This window comes from Phyllobates terribilis, unplaced genomic scaffold (assembly GCF_046119375.1).
Source record: "Phyllobates terribilis strain yellow unplaced genomic scaffold, ASM4611937v1 Scaffold_12__6_contigs__length_324123572, whole genome shotgun sequence".
NCBI classification, from domain to species: domain Eukaryota; kingdom Metazoa; phylum Chordata; class Amphibia; order Anura; family Dendrobatidae; genus Phyllobates; species Phyllobates terribilis.
In genome coordinates this window covers 291,276,551-291,289,091 of record NW_027362772.1, presented here as the reverse complement: position 1 = coordinate 291,289,091, position 12,541 = coordinate 291,276,551, and the positions used below count along the sequence as shown (strand labels likewise).

The 12,541-nt window shown below is 44.6% G+C and overlaps 1 long non-coding RNA gene across 1 annotated transcript; it reads left to right on the top strand.

Annotated features, from left to right (window-relative positions):
* The first annotated feature begins 845 nt into the window (after nt 1-845).
* Nucleotides 846-10,557, top strand: LOC141171627 (uncharacterized). Its single transcript, XR_012252364.1, has 3 exons — nt 846-994; nt 8,574-8,764; nt 10,465-10,557. It is a non-coding gene; the product is annotated as an uncharacterized lncRNA (long non-coding RNA).
* Nucleotides 10,558-12,541: the final 1,984 nt, after the last annotated feature.

The following is a 12,541-nucleotide window of genomic DNA, read 5'->3' as shown; positions in this document are numbered from 1 at the left end:
ACAGACCTGTAACAATGTGGTTACATTATCCAAGGTCCTTCACCCTCCGGTTAAGACGAGAGAGACCGGTATGCCTTCTCCACGCTCTCTTTGTACAGTCGGAGCATTTCTAAAATTAACATAAGATATCAGGATAAAGAATGTGAACACTTAACACAATCCATCAACCTTGTCTAGTTAAGTGTCGAGTTACTCTCTCGTGCATCAGAATATCTTGTTTTCATGATCCCATTCCCATAAAAACAGCCCTGAAATGACGAATAATACAGGAGTTGTAGGAAATTTTTAGTATACAAACTAGTACCCCCGCAGAACGAAAGAAACTGTCTTGCGATTATCACATAGTAGAGGAGGCAAATCTATACGTCAATCTCTGACCTTTATCGGAACTTGCAACAAATCTTGGATAAAAGTCCGCAGTCATTCTATGTAACGGTAGACCGCCATTCAAGACAGTGTGCAGTGTGTAAGCTGTAACGATTCCTCGATATTCCCGCTATTCCCAATGTGATTTTACTCATCCATATTCTCTCAATTCACTTTTATTGAGAGTACAGAAACGCATCAAGATGGCACGTGACCACAAGTATGCCAACTGCATTCATGCGGCCACGTGGCCGATTGCTCGTACTGGAGAGTTGTGTGCATCACACACTGTCATGATTCAGCAGGGTGAAGAATTTTGTCCCAAGCCTAGACAATCTCTTTAAGAAGTGGAACAGGCAATGATGAGTTGTGTCATGCTGCCACTCATAGGCTGCTTTGATTATGTACAAGTGGACAAAAACAGTTTACATTTTTTCAGATCAGATAAAGAATGAAAAGTTTTGACTATAGTCAGAGAGTCATCTGCAGAAAACAGAGGGGAGCGGTTCTGTACTGGCATGTGATGTGTGATAAGATCTACTGGAGGGTTCAAGCTCCTTCCTGCATGAAAAGAAAGAGAAAGCAGAACCTGGAGGAGCTGGAAACCTCTCTGCAGATCATTAGGCAGGTAAGAGGCTGCAGCTGCTTTCTACAATGTAATGGAGGAGTGTTGTCAAGTATTCAAATATTCTGTGCTGGAGGGAGGAACAATCTTGGATGAGGATCATGTGGACGAGTGACAGAGAATCATAAAGCCAAATTTTTTCATTCAATACTTACCTACTGCCCTAAAAATTAATATAAAAGATGGAAACCATCCAGAAGAAAAAGCAAATCTTCCGTACATCCAATTCTCCTGACTTTGGCACATCCATCTTTTGAACTCAATGTCAGGGTGTAGAGTGCCGTAATGACTCGGAGTGAAGTGGACAGCACACCAGAGTAAGGAGGAGGTGTAAGAAATTTCATTGGGGTTTGGTCAGGAGATTAGATATATTTTAGGGTGAGATAAAACGGAGTCTTGGCATCTGCTTTCTATAATGTAATGGAGGAGTGTCATCAAGTCATCAATAGTGATGAGCGAGCATGCTCGCTACTGCTTGGTGCTCGCTACTGCTCGGTGCTCGCCGAGTATTTCCAGGTTGCTCGGGCGGGAACTCGGGTCCCCTCCCTGCATGTTTGATGCTCTTTAGAGAGCCAATGAACATGCAGGGATTGCCTGCCATGCACTGTAATGCCATAGTCATGTTGGTTGTGGGCATTACAGTGATTGGCTGGCCGCACAGCGTCATCAGGTCTATATCAGACCTGGCGCCACCATGCTCGTCACAGTCTCTCCGGAATCAGACAGTGTAGGGAGAGGTACAGCTGCTGTGTCAGGGAGAGATTTGCTTGTGTATTAGGTAGTGAAGGGAGAAAAACCGTACATTACACATATCCATCTTAACAAACAGTCCTTCTGAAGACTAATCCATCTGCAGAGATATCAGGCAGGCAGTGTATATAGGCAGGCAGTGTATATAGCAGACTGCAGTGCATAAAGTACAAGAGGCTCCATTCCAATTCTGTCTTCTGCTGCTGTTAGATATTTCTACACAAATGCCCAGGTCTCAGGGGCCAGGAATACTTTTCTTTGGATCTTAATCCTCATTATTGGCTTAAAAAGCAATCCAGAGAACACGTTTTTTCTGCGCCATTTGCTTGTGTAGGGAGAGCTGCTGCTGCATCAGGGAGAGATTTGATCGTGCATTAGGTAGTCTAGGGAGAAAAACCGTACATTGCACATATCCATCTTAACAAACAGTCCTTTTGAGGACTAACTAATCCATCTGCAGAGATATCAGGCAGGCAGTGTATATAGGCAGGCAGGGTATATAGCAGACTGCAGTGCATATAGCACAAGAGGCTCCATTCCAATTCTGCCTTCTGCTGCTGTTAGATATTTCTATACAAAGGCCCAGGTCTCAGGGGCCAGGAATATTTTTTTTGCATCTTAAGCCTCATTATTTGCTTAAAAAGAAATCCAGAGAACACGGTTTTTCTGCGCCATTTGCTTGTTGGCACTGCAGAATACAGCCAGGTCCTTTCCATATTACAGCGCTAGAAATCCAGCTATTTAAAACTGTGTTTTCTCCGTCAAATGGATCACATATACGTTGTCAGAAAATACTGCCAGTTCTAGCCTCCATTAAAAATTTCCTTTAGTGTGTCAGTGAAGCAATTCACACCAGTTTGCTGTTCAAACTACTTACCTACAGGCCAGGTATTTAAAACTCTGTTTTCTCCGTCAAAGGGATCACATATACGTTGTCAGAAAATACTGCCATTTCTGGCTTCCATTAAAAAATTCCATTAGTGTGTCAGTGAAGCCATTCACAGCAGTTTGCTGTTCAAACTACTTACCTACAGGCCAGGTATTAGCGTCACCATCCCGCTTCTCTGTCTTCTGAAACCCTCTCTGCTCACAATCAAAGAGGATGCATTGCAGGCGGAGCACGATGAGATGGAGCAAGGAACCATACAGGGTGATTACACACAGCCAAGCCTCATCTCATCCCAATGTGGATTGGGTGACAATGAGGAAGAGGAGGAGGAGGTGGAAGAACAGGAGCTAGTTTCATGCACTATAGATGGTACTACCTGCATAGCTGTCATACCGTCTGTTCAGCGTGGATGGCCAGAGGACAGAGAGGAGGAGTAGGAGGAGGAGGAGGAGTGCATGGTCAGTCATCCTCTTGGTGAGGACACAGAAGTCTTGCCTGTTAGTAGTCTGGCACGCATGGCTGAGTTTATGTTACGCTGCCTTTCCCATGACCCTCGCGTTCTCAAAATTTTGGGTGACAGTAATTACTTGTTGGTGACACTTCTAGACCCACGCTACAAGGAGAACTTTATATCTCTTATTCCTAAGGCGGACAGGTCTACAAAAATGGGGCTGTACCAAAAGGCCCTTGCTGCGGAACTATTAAAAAAATTCCCATCTGAAAACGCTGGTGGCAGAGGGCACACGTTGGACAACCAAGAAGTATAGGCGAGAGAGACACAACTTCAATCTAGCAGAGGCAGGGGAACACTGTCAAAGTTCTGGGAGAGTTTTCTCAGATCCTCCCATCGCACAGGCCCTGAGGCGCTGGGTACTCTCACAAGGAGTGCAAAGTTTGGGAAGATGGCGAGGGAGTACCTTGCTGACCGTACCAACGTCCTCCGTGATTCCGCTGTGCCTTATAATTATTGGGTATTCAAGCTGGATACGTGGAATGAACTGTCTCTCTATGCCTTAGAGGTCCTGGCCTGCCCTGCTGCCAGCGTTTTATCAGAGCGGGTTTTTAGTGCCGCTGGTGGAATTATAACTGATAAGCGCATCCGCCTCTCAACTGAAAATGCTGACAGGCTGACTCTTATAAAAATGAACAAGGGCTGGATTGGGCCAGACTTCTCAACACCACCGAATGATAGCAGCTTAACATAAACTCAAATCCAGTGTCTTTTCTTGTGAGGTGTATTCCCATGCACCTTTTCACACCCACACATAGGTATATGCTTCCTGATTTTGGCTATTTGCTCTTGTCCTCCTCCTTCTCCTCATCCTCATCCTCCACCACCATATCACCAGGGTGACCGTGGCCCGTGATGAAACACCCACATAATTTTTTTAAAGCGTGTTTAAGATGCCCGTAAAAAAAAAATTTTATACAGTATGTTCATGTACACCCCCCAGGGGTAAATGTTTGTCAGCCCATACACTTGTGCATGGGCATTACAAGTATAGGAGGCCTGCTCTTTTCTAAAGGGAACATTTTTTTATGAGGCCCTCCTCCACGTCTCTTCCAAGGGGCATTGAAGTGCCTCCAAATTTTTGGCAGCCCTTGCATTCACAGCATAGGCCAACACTATGGGAGACTCTCTCCTTTCTAATGGGAATTTGTCGTTACTGTGACCCTGCTCTAAGTGTCTTTAAATTCTTAGTGGGGTTTTTCCTAAAATTGGTCAGCCGTTGGACTCACTGCATACCCTATAACTATATAGCAGCCCCTCTCCTTTCTAATGGGAACATGTCATACCTTGTTACTGTGGCCCTGCTCTATGTGTCTTTAAATTCTTAGTGGGGTTTTTCCTAAAATTGGACAGCCGTTGGACTCACTGCATACCCTATAACTGTATAGCAGACTCTCTCCTTTCTAATGGGAACATGTCGTATTTGTTACTGTGGCCCTGCTCTGTGTGTCTTTAAATTCTTAGTGGGGTTTTTCCTAAAATTGGTCAGCCGTTGGACTCACTGCATACCCTATAACTGTATAGCAGATTCTCTTCTTTCTAATGGGAACATGTCGTACTTGTTACTGTGGCCCTGCTCTGTGTGTCTTTAAATTCTTAGTGGCGTTTTTCCCAAATTTTGGCACCTCTTGCAGTCACAACATGGGCATTACCACTATAGGAGACCCGCTCCTTTATAATGGGAACTTTTTTTTAACTGAGACCCTCCTCTATGCCTCTTCAAAGGGGTATTGGGTTGCGTCCAAATTTTTGGCAGCCCTTGCAGTCACTGGATATGCAATAACAGTATACGAGACCCACTTGTTAATAATGGGAACAACAAATCATAGCTGGCTGATGGCTCTCTAACAATAGCGAGGGCCGACTGCTGGCATTTTAAGAATAGTAAGGGCAGTCTGATGGCCCTATAAAAATAGGCTTTATGACTTTCAGAGTCCCTCCATCATAAATAAAACAGGATGTGTCTGATGATGTGTCACACACCACATTGCCAGATAAGGTTGTAAAATGTTAAAATGACATTTCCCAGTGAATGCATTCATCTTAAAAAATAACGTAAAAAAACAAAACAATAGGATATTTCTTTAGTATAAAAAACAGTATCACCAATTTAACCTCAATGTAATCACATGGTTCAGCTCATGCACCTCCTCCTCCATCTCCAAAATGACCACATCAGTCACAAGCTGACAGCACTGCAGCACTGCTTTAGCCAAGCGGCAACAGGCTGTGCTGAAGATAACATGCTCAATGCTTAATTGACAAACCGCCTAGCGCTGCAGAGTTGTTGAAAGCTGTAACACAGCAGCCTGATATGTGGCTCTCACCGCTGAACATACAGCCAGGCATGGTCGTGTGTGACAATGGGCGGTACCTGGTGACGGACAAATGACAGCCGGAGTAGATATGGTTTCCCTCTATGCCAGTCCTTTCACCGAGCTAAATACAACTCTCAGCAAAAAAAGTTGTGGACTGGCTCCGTTACGTCCCTAGCCACATTCACCTGTCCATGTGTTTGAGGTTAGGCGGTCCTTCCCAGTAAGTGCACTGGGGAGGGCACGGGTAATGTTGTGAGACCCATCCTTATGGAAGGCGGAGACGACACCGGGAGAAACAGTGGCGGCTGGAGACCAAGTATGGACACCCGGCCGCCGCCGGCATGAGGTTATGAAAAGCTTCCGCCTCCACGAGCCTAAAAGGCCACATTTCAAGTGCAAGCAGCTGTCAAAAATTTGGCAGTATAGTATTGCAGCCTGTAGGTGGGTGGGTGGCTGCCTGCATACTTGCGCTTGCATTCCAAGGAATGGTGTAGGGACAACTGAACGCTGCACTGGGACAAGAACGTGGACGGTGATTGTTGCAAGTATGCAATGACAGGTGCATGGCGGGAGGCATCTTCGCATGCGCCAAGGATCACTTATCATGGGCACACTTTTAAGCAGTGACCTGGGGTCAGAGATGCTTCCAGAGGTCTTCCCCATGCTGTTCCCATGTCTTTTCAGCACTGTATGCATGTGACGCGCCCCCTGGGCTGTGTGTGGGGGAATACCCGGAGCCGGGTCTCTGTGTAATGCTGGGGGTTTGTAGTCTCCGTGGCGGCGACCCGGTCCCGTGGCTCAGGGTGGTCAAACCAGTGGCGGATCTGTTTATTTGGTTTTTAATGTTTAAATGTCCGACTATGCCACCCGTGGATTGTGGTCACTAAGAACAGCCGCTGCGGGGCAGACCGCTGAGGCTGATGTTGTGTGCGCAGTAGAGAGTAGTATAACTCCCCACTGGTGGAGTATAGCCTCAGGGCAGCGTGTATAGATGGTGAGGGTTATGGTGCATGGGCGCAGCAGAAATGACTCAGAGTCCTTGAGGTGCAGTCCAGGGTCTTTACTCACAGTTGTTTGATCCGAGACACTTCTGCCGATAGTGACTTCCCCGCGTCGCGCTGCGCTCACCAAGTGAGGGGCTCGGCCGACTCCTAGGTATCTTCGGAGTACTTGTCAGGACCCCTTTCATAGGTCCTCTCTCTGACCATTGGTGCCTCACACCTTACACAGCTTATTTCCAGCTACCTCGGGTCTTGGCGGGTAACGTGTGTTCCGTCCCCTGGACCCTATGTGGTGCCTTATGAGCGTGGACTGTGAGGGGCTGTGACACATGAAATGCCACAGCCTCCGGTGTCTAGTTGAGAGTAGTTTCTGCCTCCACTAGCTAAGGGAACCGGTTCCCTCTCTTGGCCTGACCCCACCTCTGGGTAGCGGCGGGCGTACAGCCGGCTTGCTGCACGGCCCGTACCCCTGGGGTCCCTTCACTCCTCTCCTGGAGCCTTTCCTGCTCTCCTTCTTCTCCTCTCTGCTCTCTCTCCTCTCAGTCTGGGGCCTCACAGGCTAGGCCCGCCTACTGGAGCAGAGCTCCACAGAGCCATGCTCTGTCACTTCTCCCCTCTGACTGAACACTGTTCCTAAGATGGCTCCCCTCTTTTATACCTCTCTCTCCAGTGCACCCAGGATCTGCACTCTCCACCCACACACTACAGAGTTCCCCCTCTCCTAGGTGTTCCCTCCCCACTCCAGCCAGGGATCAGGGACAGTTGTGCTCACTCTTGGCAGCATTGTCGCCCTGTCCCCGGAAATGTGGTGTAGTGCATGTGGGTGTTAGGGTCCTGAGCCATACTCCATCCTTACCTGAGAGTGAGATATCACACCTCTGGGTGAGATGCAATACCTCTGTAGCGACCGAACCCTCGGGGTGCTACACATTTGTCTGATGATGTGTCACACACCACATGGCCAGATAAGGTTGTAAAATGTTAAAATGACATTTCCTGGTGAATGCATTTGTCACAGTTGAAAGCAATGCAAAAGTGCAAAAACGCATCAAAAACACTACGTGTGAACATAGCCCAAGATGTGGAGGAGCATTTTTGTTTTTGGTTATTTATTTTGCCTTATATACAAGTCATTACCCTGGAAAGGATGTTCCTTAACATATTTCCCATGAAAATCCATTTTGGTTTAGTTTTTGTATGTTTTATTGTGAGTCCGTAAAAGTGGCGTAATACATCTGACAACGTTGTTGACAGCAGTGACCTGGGAGTCAGAGATGCTTCCAGGGGTCTTCCCCATGCTGTCCACATGTCATTTGAGCACTGTTCCCATCAATTTGGGCAATTTTTAGGCCCTCTGCAGACCGCCGGGGGGAGCCACCTGAAAAGTGCTCGGGTTTCCCATAGACTTACATTAGGCTTGTTGCTTGGGTCGAGCACTCGAGTATTCCAATTTGCTCGACCCGAGCAACGAGTACCCAAGCATTTTAGTGCTTGCTCATCACTAGTCTTAAGATATTCTGTGCTGGAGGGAGGAAAAATCTTAGGTTAGGTTGATATGGAAGAGTGACAGAGAACCATGAAGCCAAATTTAATACAAAAGAGGGAAACCACCCAGAAGAATAAGCAAGTCTTCCATACATCCAATTCTCCTGACTTTGGCACCTCCATCTTTGACCTAAATCTCAGGGTTTTGAGTGCCGTAATGCCTCGGAGTGAAGTGGACTGCATAACGGAGTAAGGAAAAGGTGTTAGAAATTTCATTGGGGTTTGGTCAGGCGTTTAGATTTATTTTAGGGTGTTATAAAATGGAGTCTTGGCGTCTGTAAAAGGAAGGTCATATGTTAAAAAACTGTTGCACTTTGATACGAGATACGTGTACGATCATTCAGATTTGTGCTTATTCCTTTGGATTTTTCACAATCCAGATCACATGGCAGAAAAAAATGTAGATTTTTTGGGGCTTGTCGTAAATGTAAAATTCCACAGCTCTGTGGGTCTATTATCACCGAAGTCTACAACAGGTGGCTGTCATCTGAATCCTTATGAATTAAATATGACACCATCTCACTAATACATTCAGTCTAATGGTTTATTCCCTACTGTATAAAAACAGGGACTCTGAGAGACAGACGGACGGACGTGCCTCCTGCCAGAAGATGGATGGTGGTGACCACAAGCTCTACCATGTTCATGGCTTAGACTCCAGGACTCAACTTGACACCTATATGTCTGGCACGGATAGGACATTTGAAGAGGACGCCTACACATTTCCTATGAAAATGCTTCACTCTACTTTCTCTAAGGGTTTGTACAGTATATTCCAAAATAATGCGAAATAAAATCTATCTGTGATCTATGAATAATATACAGTCATGGCCAAAAGTATTGAGAATGAGACAAATAGTAATTTTTCCAAAGTTTACTGCTTCATTTTTTGTAATGGCAATTTGCATATACTCCTGAATGTCAAAGAGTGATCAGCTTAACAGCAATTACTGTACTTGCAAAGTCAACATTTGCCCAGAAAATTAACTTTAACCCCCAAAACACATTTCAACATCATTGCAGTCCTGCCTTAAAAGGAGCAGCTAACATCATTTTAGTGATTGATCCATTAACACCGGTGTGGGTGTTGATGAGGACAGGGCTGGCGATCAATCAGTCATGATTAAGTAAGAATGACATCACTGGACACTTTAAAAGGAGGCTGGTTCTTGGTATCATTGTTTCTCTTCAGTTAACCATGGTTATCTCTAAAGAAACACGTGCAGCCATCATTGCACTGCACAAAAATGGCCTAACAGGGAAGAGTATCACAGCTACAAAGATTGCACCTCAGTCAACAATCTATCGCATCATCAAGAACTTCAAGGAGAGAGCTTCCATTGTTGTCAAAAAGGCTCCAGGGCGCCCAAGAAAGACCAGCAAGCGCCAGGACCGTATCTTAAAACTGTTTCAGCTGCGGGATCGGACTACCAGCGGTGCCGAGCTTGCTCAGGAATGGCAGCAGGCTGGTGTGAGTGCTTCTGCACGCACTGTGAGGCGGAGACTCTTTGAGCAAGGGCTGGTTTCAAGGAGGGCAGCAAAGAAGCCACTTCTCTCCAGGAAAAACATCAGGGATCAACTGATATTCTGCAAAAGGTACAGGGAGTGGACTGCTGAGGACTGGGGCAAAGTAATTTTCTCTGATGAATCCCCTTTTCGATTGTTTGGGACATCTGGAAAACAGCTTATTCGGAGAAGAAGAGGTGAGCGCTACCACCAGTCTTGTCTCATGCCAACTGTAAAGCATCCTGAAACCATTCATGTATGGGGTTGCTTCTCAGCCAAGGGAATCGGCTCACTCACAGTCTTGCCTAAAAACACAGCCATGAATAAAGAATGGTACCAGAATGTCCTCCAAGAGCAACTTCTCCCAACCGTCTAAGAGCAGTTTGGCGCCCAACAATGCCTTTTCCAGCATGATGGAGCACCTTGCCATAAAGCAAAGGTGATAACTAAATGGCTCATGGAACAAAACATAGAGATTTTGGGTCCATGGCCTGGAAACTCCCCAGATCTTAATCCCATTGAGAACTTGTGGTCAATCATCAAGAGACGGGTGGACAAACAAAAACCAACAAATTCTGGCAAAATGCAAGCATTGATTATGCAAGAATGGACTGCTATCAGTCAGGATTTGGTCCAAAAGTTGATTGAGAGCATGCCAGGGAGAATTACAGAGGTCTTGAAGAAGAAGGGGCAACACTGCAAATATTGACTTGCTGCATTAACTCATTCTAACTGTCAATATAACCTATTGGTACTCATAATTTGATTGCAATTATATTTCTGTATGTGATATAAACATCAGACAAACACTAATAAAAACCAGAAGCCAGCAGATCATGTGAAAATATAATTTTGGTGTCATTCTCAAAACTTTTGGCCATGACTGTACTTTGCAGTGTATTTCATTACATCACACATTATATGAGACTTTGCTCTTTTTTATTCTCCCGCAGGTCACATTACAGGGGACAGTATCAAGAGAAAATAGTCGGCACTCCGTATAGCTAAGGTGGTGCACGTGGAAAACAATGTCTGTAGGAAAAGCAAATCCCGGAACTCACGTGTTGATGATTAGTTCGTTTATTCCACAACTGTGAGTTGTGGAATAAACGAACTAATCATCAACACGTGAGTGCCAGGATTTGCTTTTCCTACATTACAGGGGACAGACTGATTGATTTCAGCTACGGATCCTTCATTTACCACCTTTATTCTGCCGCCAATTATTTCAAAGAGATCATTTTACTGCGAGTCTCTGACAGTTGCATCATGGAGATGAATAAATGGGTGGACGCGAGTACAGGAGCGTTCGACTGGTCCCACGCGTCAGAAATCCTGGCCAAGATCACAGGGAACAGGTGAAGTAGTTATCCAAATGGCAGTAGTCGAGTTGTGATGATCAAAAAGGACGAAAATAAGGAAATGTTTACCCTGATATTGATCTAGTTATTATTTTTTTATAGCACCTGTACAGGATACTGTAGAAGCATTTTTTAGTTGATCTGCAGCACTCAGCAGCAGCCACTACGTATTGTATGGAGCTGCGGTCTTCCCCTCCATTTACAGTTTACATCTAGCAGACACCGGAGGTGATGACAGCTGATCGGTTGGGGTGTCAACTGATCCTAAGCATAAGTCATCAATAGAAAGTATTGGAAAAAACATTTAAAATTATATTTTTATTTATTACATTTGTATATTTATATTTTTCTGACAATAAGTCTTCACTATGGTGTCCTGAATCCTGGAACATTACGATGTAGAAGGTTCAATTTATAGTTTCCCCAAATTTGTGAAAGATGTCCATGTTACCACTAGAGATGAGCGGTGTTCGACTAGAACTGTTCGCCAATCTCAAATTCGAGCTGTTTTGGGCGGTGTTCAAGTTGTTCGACGAACCCGAACGATTTGCAAAAAATTCGGCTGTTCGAGGTTATGTTCGATAACTGTTCGTGCACCAAAAGCGTGTCCTGCATGTCTGGCGCTATTTAGAGCACCAATCATGCAGGGATTGTCTGCCACTCACTGTAATGCCACAGCCATGGTGGTTGTGGCATTACAGTGATTGCCCAAATCGATGGGAACAGTGCCAACAGTGAAACATGAAAAGCCGGCAATTCAGCAGCGGCATACACCGGTACCCGACAATTTAGAACAGAAAGAATAGAGCTTCACACATAGATTAGATAGATATAAACATGTCAGCCACATATATACGAAGTACAGTGAAAGTGCTGCTTACTGTACTTGTCATTTAGCGTAAAGGATTTATCAAAAAAAATAATAGTGTTTTCATGCACTGTCTCTTTAAAAAAGCCGGCCGGCAATTCAGCAGGGTACCCGACAATTTATATCAGACAGAATAGAGCTTCACACATAGATTAGATAGATAGAAACATGTCAGTCACATATATATGAAGTACAGTGACAGTGTTGATTACTGTACTTGTCATTTAGTGTAAAGGATTTATTAAAAAAAATAATAGTGTTTTCATGCACCGTCTCTTTAAAAAAGCCAGCTGGCAATTCAGCATCTGTACCCAGCAATTTAGAATAGAAGGAATAGAGAATCACACATAGATTAGATAGATAGAAACATGTCAGTCACATATATATGAAGTAGAGTGACAGTGTTGATTACTGTACTTGTCATTTAGTGTAAAGGATTTATTAAAAAAAATAATAGTGTTTTCATGCACCGTCTCTTTAAAAAAGCCGGCCGGCAATTCAGCATCTGTACCCAACAATTTAGAATAGAAGGAATAGAGAATCACACATAGATTAGATAGATAGAAACATGTCAGTCACATATATATGAAGTACAGTGACAGTGTTGCTTACTGTACTTGTCATTTAGTGTAAAGGATTTATTTAAAAAAATAATAGTGTTTTCATGCACCGTCTCTTTAAGAAAGCCGGCCGGCAATTCAGCATCTGTACCCGACAATTTATAACAGACAGAATAGAGCTTCACACATAGATTAGATAGATAGAAACATGTCAGTCACATATATATGAAGTACAGTGATA